Raw genomic sequence first — 23,094 nt, 5'->3', positions numbered from 1 at the left:
GTCCCCCGAGGGAGGATTGGAAAGATTCGACGGACGTATTTTTTTTTCGAACCCCGGGGGGCTATTCACGGCTTTGGACGGTTGTTTTTAGCACCTAATCCAGCCGCGGCGATCCGTTATACTCCTAAGCATGATGGCGAGCCCCGAGTCCGAAACCCGCTGGGACAAATAATGCACTCCGATTCTTACACGTAAGATAGCACCGGGGTGTGGTGGTTACACTTCCGAGCGCCGCCGTGTTGGGGGGAAATTTCTTCGGCGTGAAATTTGCATACAAACATGTTTTGGTGTTTGCTCCGCATGCGAGCATAACTCGTCGTTCTATGTACACCAGGGTGTCCAGAATATGGGGAAAATGTTTCGAACGCTTGCTCTGCGAACCGAACACTGTTCCTTGGGGTGTTCTCAGCCTATCGGACAAATTTGACCAAAATTCAAGAACAACAAAATACATAATTTTCTACAAATTTAAAAGTTCGCTTTTCCAAAGCTTGCAAATATTTTTAAAAAGAATTTTCTAAGGGAATTAAATGTTTCAATTCATGTTTTAATCATCTCAATAAAATTAATAGGCCTTGATGAAGATGCCCCCAGTAGCATCGAAACGTTGGCATTGGTATAAAATGGACGCTTATTAATTGACTGCTCAGCCGAGACAAAACCCCCCCATAATCGATACAAACAGTCGTTCCCACCCAAATTTGTTTAAATGTATGTAAAATGTAGTTTCAAAGTATAAATACTCAAAATCGTTTACAAAATACCGTATTTTTCGAATGTACTGAAATTTTCATAATTTGCAATATGAGTAGCAAACAAAACGAAATTTTGTTTGCTTTTGAGTATTTTTAAGAATACTAAATTTTTCATAAAATACCGTTTTTTTTTTCGAAAACACTCAAATTTTCAAATTCGCAAAGGAAGCGGAATTCGGAGTGCATTTTCACTTTATTTATTTTGTGAATAACTTTTTTTTTTACAAAATATCGTTAGTTTTTGAAAACACTCAAATTTTTATAATTTGCAATATGGGTATCAAACAAAGCAAATTTTTTGATGAAGCATATACAATATTTTATTGTGTGTTGAAGCATGCAACATTTTGCTTCGTGTGACACCCATATTGCATATTTCAAAATTTTTATATTTTTTTAATATTTTCGGAAACACACGGTATTTTGTGAAATTTTTTTTTTCAAAAAAAACTAATACAGTGAAAAAGCATACACAAATTTTGCTTTGTTTGATACCCATACTGCAAATTTTGAAAATTGAGTTTTTTCGAAAAAATATGATATTTTTTGAAAATTTTAGTATTTTCCAACAAAAAAAAACAATAATTAGGTGAAAATTCAAAAAAAAACTTGTTTCGTTTGATACCAATATTGCAAATTTTGAAAATCTGAGTATTTTCGAAAAATACGGGTTTTTGTCAAAATTTAAGACATTAGCAAATTTTTTTTTTAAATCTAATGAAGTGAAAAGCATACAAAATTTCACTTCGTTTGATTTCAAAATCGCAAGGAAGCGGAATGCGGAATGCATTTTCACTTTATTAATTTTGTGAATAACTATTTTTTTTTACAAAATTACGATATTTTTGAAAACACTTAAATTTTTATAATTTGCAATATGTATGAGTATCAAACAAAGCAAAATTTTTTATGAAGCATATACAATATTTTATTGTGTGTTGAAGCATGCAACATTTCGCTTCGTTTGACACCCATATTGCATATTTAAAAAAAATGAATATTTTCGGAAATACACGGTATTTTGTGAAAATTTTATTTTTTTCAAAAAAAATATTGATAAAATTAATGCAGTGAAAAAGCATACACAAATTTTGCTTTGTTTGATATCCATATTGCAAATTTTGTAAATTGAGTTCTTTCGAAAAAATATGGCTTTTTTTTAAATTTTAGTATTTTCCATAAAAAAACAATAATTAGGTGAAAATTCAAAGAAAATTTTGTTTCCTTTGATACCCATATTACAAATTTTGAAAATCTGAATATTTTCCAAAATACGGTTTTTTCGCCAAAAATTTAGATTTTAGCAAAAAAAAAAAAAACATAAATCTTATGAAGTGAAAAGCATACAGAATTGTATTCGTTTGATACCCATATAATAGCAAATTGTGAAAATTTGAGTACTTTCGAAAAATACGGAATTTTGTGAACAATTTTGAGTTTTTATACTTTCAAACTTACTATATTTAATAAAATATATTCTGGGTGAAAACATTGAAAATTTAAAACGATTTGGTTGCATTATGTCGATTTTAGAAAGATTTTGAAAATAAGTTATCGTCCATTATCGGCGCTGATAGAGTTATCGAAATAACGATAAAGATAACGAGAGATTGTTGTAATCGTCGGGATACCATCATTGTTATCGTTAGATGATAATATTATTGACGATATTTTTTATCGATTTACAACCTTCATTTTTATAATTTTTGTGATAAAAATTATAAGCTTTAGTAAACTTACTTGGTCTATGAATATTTTAAGTTCTTAAATGTTATCCATAAAAAAAAACTTGTTATGTTTTGAACCTTTCGTTCATATTCATATTCTTATTTTCAAAATTTCAAATTTAAATCTATCATTTCCAACGATACAAAATGCGTTGTATTAGCCCTTCTGAAATGTTGACTTTGATTAAAAGTTTTGAAAATAACTCAATTCGTATGGAAAGTTTTACAAATATTTAATTTAACTCATAACTCTACATGGCCCTTTTGGAATGTTAGGCTTGATTTCGAAATTTTGAAAAAAAAGCAATTTCGAGAGTTTGGAAAATTTTATTTGCAAAGAGAACGTTAAAAATGAATTAAAAACATTCAGGAAATTTCTATTTTCTTAATTTCAATTTCAAATTCCTCAAAAATTGTATGTCCGTATTTCGCTGTGGTTCAAAAGTTGCATTTTATGGTATGTCAAGACACATAAAAATACAAAAACGAATTTTCCTTTAGAATAAATTGTTCGTATCATCCAAAGGACACAACATAAATCAAAAATCCCTTCTCAAAAAACTGAGTTTGGTTTTAGGACTTTCAAAAAGTTTTGTCCAAAATTTCAAATAGTTGTTGGGTTTACGCGAAATTTATAAATATTTCTTAATGCTTTTTTTTTTTTTTTCTTTCCCAGTTCCTGAGGGGAACACCCTTGAAGAGTATCGGGGCCGGCATTTACAAAGCGGATTCAGTGGCAATTTCATTCTCAACTTAATGTTAACATGTTAAGGTTAATGTTAACATTCCATAGGTCGCCTCCCTAAGGTGTTGTGATAAGGTCCAGTTTGTGACGATACACTACCTTCCCTTTACTAAGCAATCAAATCCAGAAAGGAAAAGATCACCAGTTGTGTTGGTCCGAGCCGGGATTTGAACCCCGATCTGCCGCTTACTAGGCGGGAGCGTTACCACTAGGCTACGTGGCTCGGACAGTAAAAATTAAAAAATATTTTTAATATGACATAGTGTAATTTGTAGGGAGGCAATATCTCCCCCTTCGTTGTGGTCACTCTCCAGCTCCAATCTGAACAGCATGAATGATCATCACACAGCTTGAAGAAGAAGAAGAAGAAGAGGGGGCTTGCCGCGAAGTAAAAACAAGCTTTTACGCTAGACATATTTTTCACTGTCAAGAACGTCTTGTACTCGTGCCCATCTGGACACACACACGCACACATCGTTTCATTGTCATATTTGGGATCGATGCCTTGTGGGATTCGGTATGGTACGCACATCAGCTCTCTTGACCAGGCGGTCAATGCAATGCAAGCAAGGTACGGTCTTGTAGTGCAATTGCAGTCCGTCAAAGTGTGTGTCGGCCATATAAGGCATGGTACTTGCGAGATCTTGAAGGGATTACGTCAATATGATCGAGAAGGGTATGGGCAGTGGTCTGCGATGGGGTTATTTTTAAACTAAGGAGTTGGGCTTTTGAAGCTTGAGAGTAGTGATGAAGAATTGAAGAACTTTCAAAAGTCGTAGTGCATGAAGTGTTCCCCATTGATTCTCATGCCGAGCTGCAAATAAACATCACTTTTAATTTCATTACTCATTACACGGAAACTATTTACCTTGCATTCAATTTCTACCCGTTCTCCGTTCCCTCCAACAACCCTAAATTAAATAATGAATTTATCTGGGAAAGTACTCTTCTCGTTCACCGCCACGTCGCCCCTGCTGACCTGGATTGAGAAATTAATTAGTATAAAATGGAATGGAGATAGCGGAATTGCTGCTGCCACGGCATGAAGAAACCTTAAAGGCCCATCTCTCCCCCCCTCCCTTCATCATAACGTGTTATTCGCATAAACAACACTAATTTAACGTCACGCCTAGCCGCATACCATCGCCGAGGTCTCCTCAAGCTCTTTGAACAAGTGCGTCTTCAATATCTTGGGAGGGGGCCACCAGCAGCAGCAGTACTTGAATGGAGCTGCGGTGTGCACTTCCTCTTAGGAATTAATTTCCTTCTGAGAGCCGTGACTGCTCGCGACTACGATGGTCTCCACTCTTGACTCGACACTTCATTCAGGTGGAAAGATTGTCTCAGATATTTACCTATATTTACCTCTTCGTGATTGAGAGATGCAGGGGGAGGGCACAAAGCGACACACAGTTATCTTCATATAATAACATTACATAATTTAGTGTTACATTCAAGCACTTTTCCGCCCCGGTGTGCATCGATGTCGAGGGAGTACCTCTTGTAAGTCTTTGGAAAATCACAGATTGTCTTTGTATCATACTGAAAAGATATTTTTATTTTCAAATTAAATGAAAATATGGTAGCCCCTTCTATATCTTCCCTGCTTGGAAGGCACGCCGGCGATAAACAAACAATCATAGTGACGATACGATTTGCCGGAGAATCTCCCTTGTTCAACAGTGAAGAAGTCCCACTGCTGTGCTTCGAGTTGGCTGGCCATGTGAAGAACCCCCTCCACATGGCTAAATATCTAATTGAGTTTAATAACAAAATAATGGCACTGCTTTGAAGCACCTCTTCTGCAGTATCGGGATGGTTGTCTCGCGCAAGTTTACCCAACTCTCGAAGGCGATTCCGTACTCGCAACCGAGGTGGTGTAGAAAATAATAAAACTATTAAGTGGTTGTTTAACTGGCTACCGAGATCGTCATACGTGAAGACATCTCCGCAAGGAGAGGTGTTGAAGGCTTTCGAAAGTGCAGTTTAGTGCAGTGATAATTCAGTTTCTAAATGAGGTTTTAGCAGTCGTCGAAATGTGAAAACGGTTGCGTTAGCTTGCCGAGATGTGTTATTTTCGAAGAAATCGATTCCTGGCGGTTTTACGAGCGGGACTGATGAAAGCACGTCTTGTATTTGATGCTTGGAACAGCTGTGCTAACTAGGCCATGTCTGGAATGCTATTGTAGTCGTCTAAAGTCCATAACCTAAAAATTCCGCGACACTGTGGGGTCACCTCCGGGGACCGGAATCACGACAATTAGCCACGGCCATCGTCGCGTAAAATTTTCTGCAAATTCCTCGGAAAGCTCACAGCTATCTGACAGACAGATTAAATTTAAATAACATTAGACTGCGCGTCAACTGCATTTCCGAAATCTCCCAAGTTATGCGCGCTGTGAAGAGTCGCGGTCAAGCGAGACCTTGAGGTTGATGAGACTTCAACAACCCATTCGGACGTTGGACAATCCGGTAGCTGCCAGTACGATAAGCTAATTGCTTGCTGCCTTAATTTTATGCTAATTAGCCACTCGGACTAGATGAAGTTATTAAAAGTCAGCAGCTACCGACTTGCCGAGCTTGCGATTATCGAAACTATAATGTTCACTTCAACGGCGGGGACAAGACAACCAGGCTAAGAATTGATCTGGCGTGGAAGAGATCAAAAGAGTTGAGCGACAACACCGCTCGACCAAGACGTCGTGTGACCGTCGCTGCCCACGCGAAATAGAAGGTTTGTCCGGGGCAGCACCACACGCGGTAAACGGTCAAGATTAATTGGATTACGTGGGTGGGAGTTTGTGGTTCCCATTAAGACTGACTTTGGGGACGATCTTGCGCGGAGCAAAGGCATTTGAGGAGATTGAACCACAGAGTAAGACAGAGTTATCACTGCCTCTTGATTTTTGGTTCAACTTTGTGGTACATCGTAGGTACATCGCACGCCTGCTACCAGCAAACCTTATGGAGCCAAACAATGAAATGACTTTTCTTCGGACTGGTAACTCTGGGTTACTCTGTGATTGAACTGTTATGGAACGTTGTTTTAAAGCTTTTGTCCATACGGGAGTAGTCCAATGCTCTGACAGCATTGACAGATACTCTGACAAAGGGTGTCATAGACGATGCTGTGACATCCAAAGCAATCTCGGCACTGACAAATCTGCAGAAGCTTGAGCACTTGGTCTTTTCCGAATTTCTCTCTGGCATAAGGAAGAATTGGTTTTCATAAATATTGATGTTCAACACCAAAAAAGCTTTATTTACAACGAGATTAAAACCGAATCTCTTTGGATGATATTCAATCTCTTTAACACTGTTCAACTAAATCCCCGATAGTTTGACACCAATTGTTGTCAAACGAATGGGATCACTTTTAAGTTTGACACCCTTTTTACACGGAGCACACACACACTATCAAACGTTTGTTTTGATAGTGTCCGTACGCTCAGTGTAAAAATTGACAGTTTCATACCTTTTGCCTTCCTCACTGAGGTAGACTATAATCCTGCTCTAAAAATGAACTGTTTATTAAAAGCTCAAAGACCCACCTTCATGTATACATATCGACTCAGAATCGAAAACTGAACAAATGTCTGTGTGTGTATGTATGTGTGTGTGTATGTGTGTGTGTGTGTATGTATGTGGCCAAAATTCTTACTGAGTTTTCTCAGCACTGGCTGAACCGATTTTGACCAAACCAGTTGCATTCGACATGGTTTAGGGTCCCATACATCGCTATTGAATTGTTTGAAGTTTCGATAACTGGTTCAAAAGTTATGTATAAAAATGTGTTTTCACATATATCCGGATCTTATGTATATGCATGTAAACGTTGTCCGGATCCATCATCCGACACATCGTTGGTTAGGTATTTGAAAGACCTTTCCAACGAGTCCACAACATTGAAGATCTGGCAACCCTGTCTCGAGTTATGGCCATTTAAGTGATATATTTGTACTTTTTTGATGCCGGATAAATGTTTGTAAACGATGTCCGGATCCATCATCCAACCCATCGTTGGTTAGGTAATTGAAAGACCTTTCAAACGATTCCACAACATTGAATATCTGGCAACCCTTTACCGAGTTATGACCATTTAAGTGATATTTATGTACTTTTTTGAAGCCGGATCTCATTTAAATGTATGTAAACGATGTCCGGATCCATCATCCGACCCATCGTTGGTTAGGTAATTGAAAGAATTTTTCAACGAGTCCACAACATTGAATATCTGGCAACCCTGCCTCGAGTTATGACCACTTAAGTGATATTTATGTATTTTTTTGAAGCTGGATCTCAATTAATTGTATGTAAACGATGTCCGGATACATCATCCAACCCATCGTTGGTTAGGTAATTGAAAGACCTTTCCAACATTGAAGAACTGGCAACCCTGTATCGAGTTATTACCACTTAAGTTATATCTGTGTACTTATTTGTCTGGATCTTAAAAAATAGCTGAAGTATGTGTCCAAACCACTCATATTACCCATTGTTGGTAAAAAAGTGAGGAAGGCATCAACCACAAAGATGGATTAAGTTAGTTTTTAATTTGACTTTGCCAAACCATCGGGGTACAAACTCAAAAGTGTCAAAAAAAAGTGACCAACCATCGGGGGTTCAATGTAATGCTTGTTCTGTCTGACTCATGAAAAATCTGGCATTCCCAGATTTATCTGGAAAACTGGCAACCCTGATCTTGAGTGTCCACATGATCCATTTGTTTTTCAACAACGATTTTGACATTTCAACGACCGCGTAAGACCCGCCGTTTTTTCACCGGTGTATAAGTCTAGTAAGGATCTGACACAAAAACATAATTTCGAATAATTTTAAAGTAGAAGACCCGCCGTTTTTTCACCGGTGTATAAGTCTAGTAAGGATCTGACATAAAAACATAATTTCGAATAATTTTAAAGTAGAATGCCCAACACAATCGACTTAGTGCAAATTTCGGTTGTCGAAATTCTCGAAAAAAAAACTAAGAAAACTTTCCCTTCCTGGATCGCGCAGCAAAGCGGAGATCGACGACAGCAATTTGTCACTTTCCCTGCATCGCACCAGTTCCGACAGCCGGTCTAATGGAATGTGACAACCTACAAATACCGAGAGACCCCCAATACCATTAAGGTGACCAAAGTCTTTGGCGCGTGATCGCTTTATAAGTTTTGACACTTGATACGTTTTCGTCACGCGCCTTTGGACCTCGATTTTTTTTTGCGCTGAACCTCTTCCAGGGGTCTTGGTTGTAGTCTGTCAGTTTGGGTTAAGCGCACAAAATCCAATCAACATAGCACACACACACACACACACACACACACACACACACACACACACACACACACACACACACACACACACACACACACACACACACACACACACACACACACACACACACACACACACACACACACACACACACACACACACACACACACACACACACACACACACACACACACACACACACACACACACACACACACACCTCCCCCTGCTGCGACGATTTGAACCTTAATGTATACGACAACCTTTGGCTAGTTCTGCTGCTACGGGTTGACGGATTTTGGACCGGGGGTATGACCGGCCCTTGTTGTGCGGACAGCGATATTGATACCCACCACCTCGATGACGTCGTGTGGGATTTCTGCAAAGGTCTTGCAAAGTTGGAGTGCGAAAGTCGCGTTAAGATGATCTTGAAAATTGGCTTTCGTTATGGGTGCGGGTTTCCGGTGCTGACCTATGTGAAATTGCTTAGGTTTGTAGAAAGACTGTGGCACAATTTTGAGAGAAAGTTTCTACTAGTAGGTAGATGTGAATTTATTTGCCAAAGAATAGGAAGTGACTTCAGAAGTAAACTTAGTTCCTTTAAAAATCCAGCATTTTCTCACTCCGACTCCGAGCAATCGAAAGTTCGCGCCCGTCGACTCTAAGCAAATAAAAAAGAAAGTAAGCCCGATAAAACCGGGGGTCTCCGAACCGGGTCGTCGTTCAGGAATCGAAGCTTTTCCCGGCATTTTTGGGCGTTTTTTTTCTCTGCCCTCTTCTAAAGACACAAAATCTTAATGAACCTCGACGCGCGCGCGCACGCGAGCATGCCCGTCCAAGGAACAAGTTTCAACTTTCACTGGCGCGACGCGAGCCTGCTGCTCGGACTTTAAGGGTTGTTGTTCCTCCGCACTTTGGTCATTGCAACACCCCGGCCGATAGCAGCCGCCATCAGCAGCAGGTAGAGTTTTATCACCTTCTTCGAATAGCTGCATAGTTGATAGGGTGGTGCAATCTTGTAGAAGTTCGATCCAGATCACTTGCGAATGTTCTACAAAGATGTTCTCCAAGTGAAATCTAATCAAAATCTTATGATAGACTCCGTCAGGTATAGCTTGTGGCTTCAAAAGTGTTGAGTCCCATACCAAGCAGTTACCAAATGGACCACCCTAGTCCTCCAGCGTTCAACAAGCCACTCGAACCGATAACGACGTGTGATAGCATCGCCAAATCGGGGATCTCTGCTCAAATTATCGAACGCTACGTGCCGACAGCGCAGATTACGGACACACTCTTGTGCGGTGTTAGATGTTATCGGCTCGGGACTCGTTCGTAGTAGCATTACGAGCGTGGGGGAGATCCTTGTAAGGGATAAGTGGCCGAGCAATTTTACGCCTCGGTTTCACTTTCTATGCGCGGCGCTCTTCCCAACCGTACAGGTGAGGCACGTGTGCGTAAATTAGAGCTAGAGCACGTATCGCAGCTGATTTGTAGGTATGCTATTAAGTTTCCTTATGGAAGTCGTCAATAGAGTCGTCGGCTGACTGGTTGGCGGCGTCGTTGACCAACATTGGCGTCGATGGAAAATTGCGTTTCGTAGAAAAACTTGGCGTTTTGCGAAAAAAAGGTCGTCGATGACTTTTCTAATTATACGGCTTGTCCCATAAATTTGCTCCGGAGCAGCCGTGGGCGGATTTGCGCCGTCCGTTCGGGGCAGCTTTCTTCAGCGGAGATAATTTCCAACCTAGGCAGAGCTGCGTATTTATGGCGAAGGTCTATGATTGGTTCAGGAGCGGTTATCGTTTCGTAAGAGTTAGAGCTTCAAGTAAGTTTTTAAAAGTTAGCCCACGATTTTCAAAGATCATCAATTTTCAATACTTCTTCAATGGTCTAGGGTAGAGATGATCCCCCTTTTAACATAGTCAAAGCAAGTTGTATCCAAGAAGAAATATACCAGCGATAGTAAAGTGTGAAAAGGCGCATAAATTCCCCGTTGACTGCTCTATTACAGTCGCAAACCTCGCTTCCATCGCTAATGAATTCATTCAAGCTCATCAATTTGCTCTTCATTACCGCCGCGATGCGTGGCTTATCCGCCGTAAATCCGCGTTCCCGACTCCATTCCAGGGGGCCAAGCAAATATATGCTAATGGACAAACACATTTCGCCTACCGACGATTATCTCATTAGGCGTGTGTGTGAGTGTTATTTGCGAGGGCACCTCCTTACTGTTGGGAGTCCCAACGAACGAGGGGATCAACTACCTCCTACGCTTCGCGTCGGCATCTTGAAGGTTCGTGGACCGCTATCGAGAGGCATAAATTCACCTCCTCGCGGACGTCCTCTCCCGGCTCCAGGTTAAGTCCCAGGAATGCATTGGGCTCGTGCCACGTCCCAGCCTTGGAACAGTACACATATCTCGGTGAACGACAGGGCCCAGTCTCAACAGGAGAGGAGACTCCGTAACCTATATGAAATTCCGCGCGGATACAATGTAGCCTACACGTCGTATTATAATTCTTGCTGGTCCTGTCCGGCAGCATGGTTGAGTGAAAAGCAACAAGCTGCCATAATGCGGAATCACCAAATAAGGGGCATTTATACCGGGAAAGAAGACCCGAGATAAGGTGACCGTACGACCGGTTGAACTTTGCAGGGAAAACTCTTGGAGCAACGGTGTTGCAGAGTTGCCAGATGTGCGATAAGAAGAGGACTCTGCGGTGTTGCAACGGCTGGCAACACTGTTGCAGAACAAAAATAAACAAGCAATGATAACAGTTTGATCTCTGGAAGTCCCTTACTACACCCGTAAGAGAGGTCTCTGACATCCAACGTTATATCGTTTATTGAATTTGATTCAAACAATACCGTCTAATTTGCTCTGATATGGTGAAAAAACTTGTTACAGTCACCTCTCATTTGGGTGTTCTAAAATCAGTTTCTTGCTCTTTCGGAAACGTTCTTTTGACTCAAGCCCGCGTTGTTTTTGTTTACCACAACTCGACAAAAAAAAACAACAAACCCAACCGCTATAAACGCGGAGCCTCTCCGCCGCGCTATGATCTGGATTTAAGATCTCCGCGAGGTCGTTTCTTCCGCGCGGTGTACATTATTTATCTTTGGCCGCACAAAAGCCTCGAAAGAAGCAGTGTGCGGCTCAATATTTGCACTAGCGTCTAGGCCGCCTTAACCAGAGCACAAGAAGCGGCTTAAGTAAACAACGGACGCCGGCAGCGGGTGACTTCTTGAAAAAAAAAGTTCATCTCTCTGCGGCGGTGAAGTTCAACGTTGATAGCGCAGCGGTGCGGTATTGTAGAGACGCTACGGGATATGATGCTTGCGCGCGGAGGTGTGGTTTCGGCTTATTTATGTTCTGGAAGGCGCAGTGCAATGGCCTCAACTCCGACTTGGTTGTATCCGACCATTCCCATGTTGTGAATACGCGGAGTTAAGCTTAGAATGAAATGTTATCAAACTTTGTAAAGTCCAAAACTTCATTATCTTCGTAACCAGCAACCAGGTGCCATCTCGTGACGTCCAGACCTTTTCAGAGAACCCATCCGCGACGCAAGCAATTACCGACCATGACTCAACAGAAAAAGTTTCTATTTTGATTTGGGAGGGGCACAAGTCAGAGTGAAAAAGAATAAATTGATTGAACCCGGTCAAATTTCCCCCACAGTAGTGCTGGTGACATACAAAACATAACGTTTCTTCAGAAAAGCCCAACTTCAATTTGTTACAAAACACAGCAAGTTCCACTTAACAATTTATCTCGCCACGACCAAACTCCGCCCGGCGACAGAAACACTCCCTTCTGGCCCAGTACGTGACCAGCGCGGAGTTGTGCTGCTGCCGTTGACTCCTAAGGTCTGGTTAATGCATAAATTGAAAGAAAAACGACCCAGTCAGTGACGGTGACTATACCCAGCTACAACTCACTTAGGCATAATAACAGCACCACTCTTCAGGGCCGAAGCATATTAATCATTTCTGCTCTATCGGAATGGAAGTCTTTCTGGACCTTCGGGTCGAGACTCTGCACATAAGGAGCGATCATTAAGTGCATCGCAGCGGCCCTGTCCCAACCACGGCGCGACGTTCTAGGAACAGGGAAACGCTGAGCACGCTGGCGTCTGTACACTTTCCCCCGTCTGGAGCTGCGAAAAACTATGCAAATTCACTCACGATCATTGTGTCTGCGATGTTCTGTTTCTTTTTTTGTTGCGGACCTTCAGTCTAGTCTGGGTCCGAAGTTTTTTCGAACTATTTTTAGAACTAGACAAGCATAACTTCATTAAAAGCACATTAGAAGTTGTGCTGACCAGGAACGAGCACGACGTCTACGAGACATTTACGGACAGTTTGCCGGTTTGCTGATTCTGAACGACTTCCCCAAACTGACCTTATACGGTGCGATTGGCCGTTTAGATAAGCGCGAGCGCGGCCTACGCACCTCCAGGTTCGTCGCTTGTGGTGGCCATCGCAGGACCAAGGGGTTCGTCGCTCATCCCAAATCGACGACTCCGGCCCACATATCGCATTTCATTTAAATTTAACAAAAAAAAAAAACTGATGCTCTGAAGAACCATAAAACGTCCCCCCGGCCCGGACCAATTAGTTTCAACGCGGGGAAATAACGGATCGCGCCATGTCCCCTCCCCCCGCGTTGAAGTCCGCAAGGGCGATAAAACTATAGCGGAGAGCGAGGTAATTCTAGATTAGAATTCGCTGATAACATTCCACGCGTCCGGCCGTAATAGACGCACTTCTCCGCCTGCTTTCCAGCAGGATTAATGCGCAACCGTCCATAAAATCGCAGATCATCGATATTACCCTGGCGAGTGGGCGCTTCGGGATGGCCATTTCTAGGCGGCGTGAAAAGCTCTAATATGGAGTTATTCGCAGCAGAAAAAAAAAACTCGTGTATTCTGGTAGCAAAGAGGCTGTGAATCGTGCCATCTTTGGCTACCATGGAGCAGGCGTTGGGTCATTAATTTTGGGAAATAAAAATAGATTGCTGATTGGGGAAGAGACTGAACAACAATGTAAGTGAAACGATCGTCTAATCAACTAGAAAACTGAACAACTTGTTTATTTTTCAGTTCAAGTGATTTAAGTTGACAAAACCAAAGCAGAATATCCTTAATTGTGAAATAGTTACACGATGCTATGCTATGCTATGCTACGATATATTTATTGTTCGGCTATGAATAATTCCAATTCTTTGCCTCAATTAATTCGGTAACGAAAATGGAGTTGCTTAATACTTCGGATCAATGTTGCCGAATTTCGAAACGTTTATTATTTAGACATTTCAGCTGATAACTGATTCCAACGTAACTTGAGGGTTTTTTCGCACTTTCAATCGTTTATTATGATCAAGGTTCCCTTCTTGGTGATATGAACAAATACTCAAGCTGACATAAATACGTGTTTTCCCTGTAAAGGTAGAAAATCCAGAAACTTGTCATAATTTATTGCCTCAAAATTTCAATCTTTTCAACATTCTCCCCGAAAAACCCGCCACTAATTGCACTTGGCTCATGTACGCGCAAAAATGAAAGTCAAGAAACATACAAACCTACTAATTGAGAAATATTTTTTTCCTCGCTCAAAAACCACCTCAACAACCCCTTCTCAGGAAGCATAAGTACATTTGAATTGCATGTACATGGGGGTCGTTTCGTCCACCACCATCATCATCATCACCGTTGAAAGGTCGCACTTCTGGCTGCGAAAACCTTGAAATCTGCCAAGACGGCGACGAAGAAGCTGCTGGGGCCAAATTGCATTTCTCTTTCGTTCTTTCGCAGGCTCCCCCAGCCCCCCGCAAAAGGTAACTGTACCTTTTACATTGCGTTCTTCTCGTGATGAAGGAGACCCTTTCAACGGCATTGGTTTGGGACTGGGTAATGAAGGGCATACATCGCGGCTTTTATGGCATTGAAACATGCAACCAGGGCCGCGCAGACTTGGTGGTGACGCGGTGCTTCAATTGGGGGAGTTTTTGGAGTTAAGTTTAAAGTTTGAAATGTGTTCGACAATCGTTAAGTTTTAAAGCGGCACTAGAAATGGTCAGATCTGTGCTGGCTGAGATGAATATAATTTGTCGGTGAATTTTATTGGCATATACCATTTCAGAAGAAAAGGGAATTCCTAAATTATTGACATGCTTACTTTTACAGATACATATAACACATTTAGTTGTCTGTTCTAATCAAGGGTTAAATTACGTCGAAACTACCTTTCTTATATTTTTTTTGTGATTTCAGTAAACCCGAAAATGTATTTCAAAAATTAAAGGTGCAAGCCCTGCTTCGTAGTGTTTCTCCCAGAATTGTTTTTGAGAATGGATTACTATTTACAGAATCTACAGGAGAGGCAGGACGTGTGGAAATACCGTACTAAACCCTTCGATTTATGATTGAATTTGTGTTGTGTGAGGTGTGTTTAGTAGGACAAAATTTTATAAAATGGGTCATTTTTGCGGGCATTTCTGGGCATGATCCCCGATCCCCACACCGATTTCACGGGTTAAATCCAATTTAAACTTCAAAGTCATGCGCCATGTCCTGTCGCAACCAATCAAGCTCATAATTGGGATTCGGGCTCAATACACCTAGGGGATCATGCCCTGAAATGCCCGCAAAAATGACCCATTTCGTTACATCCTAGTGTTTAGTTTAATAATGTAATTTACTATTTATTCAATTTAGCAAACATAAATAACAGATTTCTATTTCAGATAAAATTTTCATTAAATTTTAAATAAATTATTTAGCAGGGAGAAAACCAAAACATATAAAAAAGTTGCCCTAAGGATTTTTAAAACAATTTGATTTGTTTCTTATCCAAAATGATTTTCGTTTAGGGTTTAGAATGGATTTCATGGGTACCCAACCTATTGTTTGGTTGATTTTGGGAAGATGGTTGCTGGACCAAATATTGAGTGTTTTTTTAAACCTCAGACACTCAATAAATTATTTGTTTATTTAATCTCTAAGACTCTGACTTATACTATTTCAGCATGAGCATGAGCATGAGCATGGTTGACTGCCAATGAGCTGCTACTCCGTTATTGACAGATCAGCTGAAGTTAAACAATGAATCGAAAATGATCAGTGGGAGCCAACCATCCGTTCACTGTTTAACCTCTGACGATCCCTTCTTTATTAGTCAATACCGGCGCCCTCCCAAGAAGCCTGCAGTTCAACGAAAGGGAGGAATGTTAGTCCGATAGTTGAAGTTGCAGACTCATCAAGCAAATAGTTTTTCGCTATATACTTGTTGATACCGCATGAGACCGTTGAATCCACAGCATCTCCTTCAAGTAGGATAAGGTATTGGCTTTTCGATGCCTCCCGAGCTGCGACGCTATGGGGAGGACTTTCATAATAGACCCGTCGGCGAGCCTTCCGAGCAACGATGCTATGGGAAGGTCTTTTTGGTTAACACACAAAATCACTCACACACACAGTTATTTTGCTCCACTATTAACTCGACTATCAAAATTGTCAGTGCGTCTTTCAATCATTATATAGAAATGGCTTTTTTCACCGCAAAAAAATAAAACCTTTTTCGAAAAATTTAAGCACAATCCACCCGACGCCGTGCCTTCCGATCAACGATGATATAGGAAGGGCTTTGAAAATCACAAACAATTAATTAAGTTTACAAAAGCACAAAAAAAAAACACCAGTTACTCAACGAAAAAGACAAAAATAATTCAGTAAGGCAAGCGCGTGGCCTCACCGCCCGCAATCGACTGAAGTACTAAACACAATTAACACCCTGTTACTTTGGAACACAATTAATACGACAACCTCAACCGGCGGCGATCAACGATGATAAAGGAAGGACTGATATTATTATTGCTAGCAAGAATCACAAACAATTCACGACAAAAGGCACACAAAAAATCACTTTTCACTCCAAATATTTTTTACAACCACGCGCTCCCTTTAAAAATTATGCACTAACCCCATACGAACAGCGACACAAAAGCACACAACAAAATTAACCTGAATAATCACAACTTCGCGTCCCCACTTCCAGCGCACCAATCTCTAAGACTCTGACTTATACTATTTTAACAAAAAATATTGAAGAAGAATATAAAATTGAAATATTTGAATTTGACATCATTGCAATTGAGATAAAAAAAATATTTTTTGCAATTCCGTCGTGAAACTACTTACTTTTCCTGTCATTCTCGAACGACGAAACAGCCTACTTTTCCCTACCAAAAATAACAGAATCGAATCGTAACCCTTTTCAAAACAAATGCTGAAAAGTTCTACTTGAACTTTTCAGCACTTATTAGGAAAAGTAATACTTTTCAACATTTTTTGATTGAAACGATTAATTGACTAAATGCATGGATATGCAAATGGTGTTTTTCGGAATTGTAAAAAATGTTGTATGAAACTCGTTGCAAACCTGATTTTTTCAGCACTTGTCGTATTTATCCAACTCGGTGAACCTCGACTCGTGCTGAAAAAATCCTATTTTTGCAACTTGTTGCATAAACTACTATTTTGCAATCCCGCCGTGAAACTACTTACTTTTCCTGTCATTCTTGAACGATGAAATAGCCTACTTTTCTGTACCAAAAATAACATAATCGAATAGCATCACTTTTCAAAATAAATGCTGAAAAGTTCTACTTTTCACCACTGAAAGGGGTGTTTTTCAACATTTTTTTGATTTAAACGATTTATTGACAAAATACATGAAAATTTGACTTTAAATTTCACTCAATGGGTGTTTTTCGGAATTGCAAAAAATGTTGTATGGAACTCGTTGCAAAACTTAATTTTTTTAGCGCTCTTGGTATTTATTATGAAAGTTATATTTTCATCAACCCACATTTCATTGAAGGACTTTTTTTAGCGCATTTTTTAAGGTTACTCGTTTTACATTTATTTCAATAGCATAAGTTACAAAAAATCCACGTAAAATTCCGTTTTCCAATGCACATCTGTTCCGTCACTGATCGCGGTGAAAGAGCTTGACCGCTGAAAAGTTGGTTTAATTTATGACGTTTATTTATTGTGGTTTTATTCTGATTTCTTCTCCCCCTCCCCTTCACCTTCTTTTTCTTCTCGACTACTCACTTTGAAAGCAAAGTTGCAATGTATCTTTTAGGAGACTTTTTTTTTGCCTCATTTTAATTTTTTTTTTGCTCTGGCCCAGAAGAATACAGTAAGTGGGCAAAAGCCAAAGGTTTTTCTTCAAAATTAATGATGCTGCTACTGGCTGCATGGATGCGCGCGAAAACAACGTCATGCTGTGCGCGCTGCGCTGGCCAATGTATGAAGGAGGAGAGTGCATTTTGGAGGTTGCCCTCGACACTCTGTGAACGGGTTTCATCGGCGGAGACTCGGTGCGAACTCGTTGCTGATGGCGAGGTCGCGCCGCTTCGCCTTCACCGTGGCCATCCAAATATTTTGATTTTGACCTAATTACCTTCAACGGAATGCTTGTTGTTGGCTGCAGCATGGCACTGTCAATCATGGAGGCTGCGCGATGAAGACGATGTACTTTTACACGTGTACAAGAGGACTGTTGTTAATGATGTTTTTTCTTCTTTTTTTCATTTTCAGATTTTGGCATTAAAGGATAAAGGTAAGCTGGTTTAATTTTGATATGTTTTGAAGTCGGTTTAATTTCAAGTTTTCAAGTTCAAGCTTTTTATTTATTTTGTGTAGGAGCGGCCGTGGCTGACTGGTAACGGTGTTCGCTTTGTAAGCGAATGGTTCTGGGTTCGATTCCCATCTGCTCCCAACGAGAAATTTAAGAACACATAAATTTGAAATGCTGAATATGAACGAAAAATCAAAGTCGCTCGAGGCGGGGTTCGATCCTCCGTCCTTTGGATTGGTAAGCAAAAATGCTAACCACTAGGCCATGACGACTTGGTGAGCGTGGACTGGAATTAGGAATACTGTTACAGAGAGCGAGTTGTGGCGCTATAACCACGGCAAATAGAGTCCAGGGCATTCGTGGAAATACAATGTCCCATCCCAGAGGGTCCCGGAGTACCAAACCTTCTTAGCATGGTGCTCCCAACGAATACAACCAAATCTCGGAGCGTATGGTGGTGTGTCCCCACGCTTCTTCCTCCCCTGTCGATTCAGAATTGTGTTGTTGTTCGAACACTCTGTGCTCAAACTCAACCCAATTACGAGTCATCTCTGCGATACGGCTTTACGCAGTAGGCCTGGCCGCTTTAACGCTTGTGATGTTTCAATGCATTCCGATGCAATGGCGCACTACAAATGTTAATAAATGACAAGAAGAGTGCTAGGCGTCATCTAACCTAAGGCACTCTCCAGGATCCCTTCGAAAGATTGGCTGCGCTAAGGTCTGATTAGATTAGATTAGATTAGATCAAGCTTTTTATTTATTTTGCTTTCAAAAACTTTTCCAAATTTGTTAGACTTAAGTCTCAATTCGCATTAGTTGACGTTATATTTTTCAAACCTCTTCTTAAAATTTAAAATAACTTACATTTCAGAAGATTGAGGTTCTTCAATTGTCAATCAGTTTTCGATCAAATTTATTATTTTTTCTGTATCTATTTTCAATCAAATTTTGGAATTAACCTGGAGAATATTTAAAGTTGGATTTTTTTTCTTCAAATATTGGATTTCTATAAATTCTCTTTTTGCCTTCAACAAGCCTGCACCCGTGGTTGTAACTCCGCGGAGATTGTTGATTGTAGCTGCTGGTGCTGTTGGGGGTCAACATCAAGATGATTAATTATCGCTGATAGTACCATTTTCTCGCCAAAACCTTAAAACCAACACAACAAGCAGCAGCAACAGCGCTCAAGCATTACCCGAGGCCACTTTGCAAGGGGAGGGGCGGGCACCAAAACTTTTCCCCCAGCATAGAGGCATAGTTTGGTCATCCCAGGGGGGGGGTCTGAGGGGGTGGTCATATCAGGAACCACCACAACCACGAGAATTGGCGCGACCTACTATGTGATTAAGCTGGCGGGGCCTCGCGAATGCTTGATTACAATTATTGTTCATGTCTTGGGCGCGCACTGCTGCTGAAGGTTAGTTGGGGAGGGGAACACCGGCCAGCATGGACCTAGCAAGCATATTTATGTGACCCGAGGGTGTGAGAGCCTTTATCGATGGTCTTTGCCTCCCATGGTTTTGTTTGGTTAGCTGAGTGTGTGCTCAGTACGTGTGTCTAGGACAGAGGAAACCTAATTACCATAATCTGAGCCGCAAGTCAGGAGCCGAGGAAGCACTTGTGGGTCACTCCCCATCTGGTGGACAATTGGGAGAGGTGGGGCAAATTGGATTGCCTTCTCGAATTAATAATATTAGAAAAAAATACAAGCATATCAAAAATATTAGAAACGATTGCAGAAACAGGCAAAACAATTAATGATTTTAAATGATAAGTTGCTATACAGCTTAACAAATTATATATGAGCAACTCTCTACGGAATCGGCAAATTTCGACCATTTTTATTTTTTGTATTTTTTTATTTGGCTCATACTTTGTGGGGGCCTTCCCTATGACCAAATAAGCTATTTTGCGTCATTGGTTCACCCATACAAGTCTCCATACAATTTTGGATACTGTCCTTATAAAAATGGTATATAAATATTCAAACAGTTGAAACTTTTGAGTGAATTTTCTGATCAATTTGGTGTCTTCGGCAAAGTTGTAGGTATTGTTGAGGACTTTCGAGAAAAAAATAGGTACACGGAAAAAAATTTGCAGATTTTTTAATCAATTTTTTTTCACAAAAACTCAATTTCCCAAAATACGTATTTTTTGATTTTCGAGATTTTTTGATATGTTTTAGGGGACAAAAATCCGCAACTTTTGAGCCATAGAGAAACATGATCGAAAAATCTGCCCTCGAGTTATGAATTTTTGAAAAAATAGTGGTTTTTGGAAAAAATCGAAGTTTCATGCAAAAACAAGTTTGACATTATTTTTTAATGCAAAATTGAATTTGCAATCGAAAAGTACTTTACAGATTTCTTGACAAAGGGCTCCGTTTTCAAGATATAGCCACCGAAAGTTTAATTTTAGCGAAATATTTGCAGTTTTTCGATTTTTAAAAATAGTGACCATGAGTGACCATTTCTGAAAATATTTTTTTTGCTATAAAATTGTCTAAGAGACGTTGAAGATTGGACCTCGGGTTGCTGAGATAGAGCCGCTTTAAGAAAGAGAAACACGAAAATTGAAGTTTTCTAAATCTCACCAAAACAACCCACCATTTTCTAATGACGATATCTCAGCAACTAATGGTCCTATTTTCAATTTTTCGGTCTTTTCGAAAAAAATATTTTCAAATTTTTTAAATCAAGACTAGCATTTTGAAGGGCCAAACATTGAATATTACGCCTTTTTAAAATGCTAGTCTTGATTTAAAAATTTTGAAAATATTTTTTTCGAAAAGATCGAAAAATTGAAAATAGGACCATTAGTTGCTGAGATATCGTCATTAGAAAATGGTGGGTTGTTTTGGTGAGATTTAGAAAACTTCAATTTTCGTGTTTCTCTTTCTTAAAGCGGCTCTATCTCAGCAACCTGAGGTCCAATCTTCAATGTCTCTTAGACAATTTTACAGCAAAAAAAAATATTTTCAGAAATGGTCACTCATGGTCACTATTTTTAAAAATCGAAAAACTGCAAATATTTCGCTAAAATTAAACTTTCGGTGGCTATATCTTGAAAACGGAGCCCTTTGTCAAGAAATCTGTAAAGTACTTTTCGATTGCAAATTCAATTTTGCATTAAAAAATAATGTCAAACTTGTTTTTGCATGAAACTTCGATTTTTTCCAAAAATCACTATTTTTTCAAAAATTCATAACTCGGCGGCAGATTTTTTGACTATGTTTCTTTATGGCTCAAAAGTTGCGGATTTTTGTCCCCTAAAACATATCAAAAAATCTCGAAAATCAAAAAATACGTATTTTGGGAAATTGAGTTTTTGTGAAAAAAAAGTTGATTAAAAAATCTGCAAAAAAATTTCCGTGTACCTATTTTTTCTCGAAAGTCCTCAACAATACCTACAACTTTGCCGAAGACTTGGTGTCTTTGGTGTGATCAGAAAATTCACTCAAAAGTTACAACTGTTTGAATATTTACATACCATTTTTATAAGGACCTTTTATGGGTGACGCAAAATAGCTTATTTGGTCACAGGGAAGGCCCCCGCAAAGTATGAGCCAAATAAAAAAAATACAAATAAAATCAATTTCCGGTTTTGGTAGAGAATTGCTCATATTAAAATCATGGCACAATTTTGAACCCTGCGCTTAAGGTCCTACCCAAAGTGGTAAACAATACATGCTTTCGAATATAAAGATATATTCCTTTATGTTTTACCTCGTTTATCCCACTTACCAAGTATCCAAATCAGCTCACGGCAGACCTCAGCAGTGTGGTGTCAAACGTGACCCCAAAAAAGCTCTCTATTCTCCACGTGATGTCTCTGCTGCTGGCGAAACCAAAAATTGCCCATAATTCAATTTATCGCAGCAACACGACTGCCGTGTCTGAACACGTGCTCTATGGGGCCTAACGACATCTGTCTCCAAATGGGCGCAAAAAACACACCCTAAGGGCATTGTGGGGTGAAAGTGTCATTGAAGGACAAAATTATTTGCAATTTTACCTTGATAAACTGAAAAAAAGTTACAAAAAATTATTTCAAATAATTTGATTTTTTAGAATCTTGCCCCGATTGATCAATTTACCCTAAATATTTTTTTCTAATCCCATGTCTGGCTTAACATGATTTCGCTGTTAAAGCTCGCGCAATTGCTCCCAGTGTTCACGAAAATCATGCTGCTGCTCAGCAAAAGTCAAACGAAGGCCAAGGTTAAGCCCGATTAATGTTGGCGAACATCTGGGGCCCGGCCAAAAAGCTTTCATTTTTTTCGGGCTCCTTGCGTTCGAACCTGTCAGTCAGAAGAGTTATGGGTCTAAAATTAAACTTATCTCGTTGCGGGAGAGGCTGTGTGGGGAAGATAAATCGCGCGTAACCTAAATTTAAGACCACAGCCCCAACTGGTTGGGCCAAACAAGTCACGATGAGCCACACAACAACAGAGCCCCCACTGAAGAGGTTCCACCACAACAATGTCTGCGCTATTGTCTGGGTTGGACGAGGAGGAGGGGTGGGGGCACTCCGCGAAGCTTTGTTGAATTTGTATCGATTGTCTCGGCTTGTCAGATTTGGAGTATTTATTTGGATGGGTTTGCCGACAACATTTGGCCACCAATAAATTTGGAGCAAACTATAGCAATTATCTGCTTCATGTACTTTGTTGCTTTGTTATTTCGATCAAAATAGGTTGTGTAGCTCTAGGTACACTCTTATCACTTATTTGCAATACAAGATCCTAAATATGGTCAAATTGCATTGTACCAATCAACTAGTTCTTTTTAATTTCTGAAATATCATCACCCTAATCAATATTCCAGCTATTCTTCTATCTTCTGCAATTTTTCAGTTCATAAGTCTGCTGAGTCATTCTCCACAAACACACTCACGCAAACACAAGTCTGATGACGGATCTTGGGTCCATTTTTCGGTATTC

At 40.0% G+C, this 23,094-nt stretch overlaps 1 protein-coding gene across 1 annotated transcript in view; it reads left to right on the top strand.

The window, feature by feature from the left end:
- LOC120420441 (ankyrin repeat and BTB/POZ domain-containing protein 2) overlaps nt 1-23,094 on the top strand; it is a 198,848-nt gene that overhangs the window by 16,237 nt on the left and 159,517 nt on the right. The window contains exon 2 of the mRNA XM_052707708.1: nt 18,110-18,131. The gene's annotated coding sequence lies outside the window, so the exon portion shown is untranslated. The remainder of the gene's footprint in view (nt 1-18,109; nt 18,132-23,094) is intronic.

The sequence above is a fragment of the Culex pipiens genome, chromosome 2, assembly GCF_016801865.2.
Source record: "Culex pipiens pallens isolate TS chromosome 2, TS_CPP_V2, whole genome shotgun sequence".
Classification (NCBI taxonomy): Eukaryota; Metazoa; Arthropoda; class Insecta; order Diptera; family Culicidae; genus Culex; species Culex pipiens.
The sequence above is the reverse complement of the archived record's forward strand: the minus strand, read 5'-3'. Positions and strand labels throughout refer to the sequence as shown.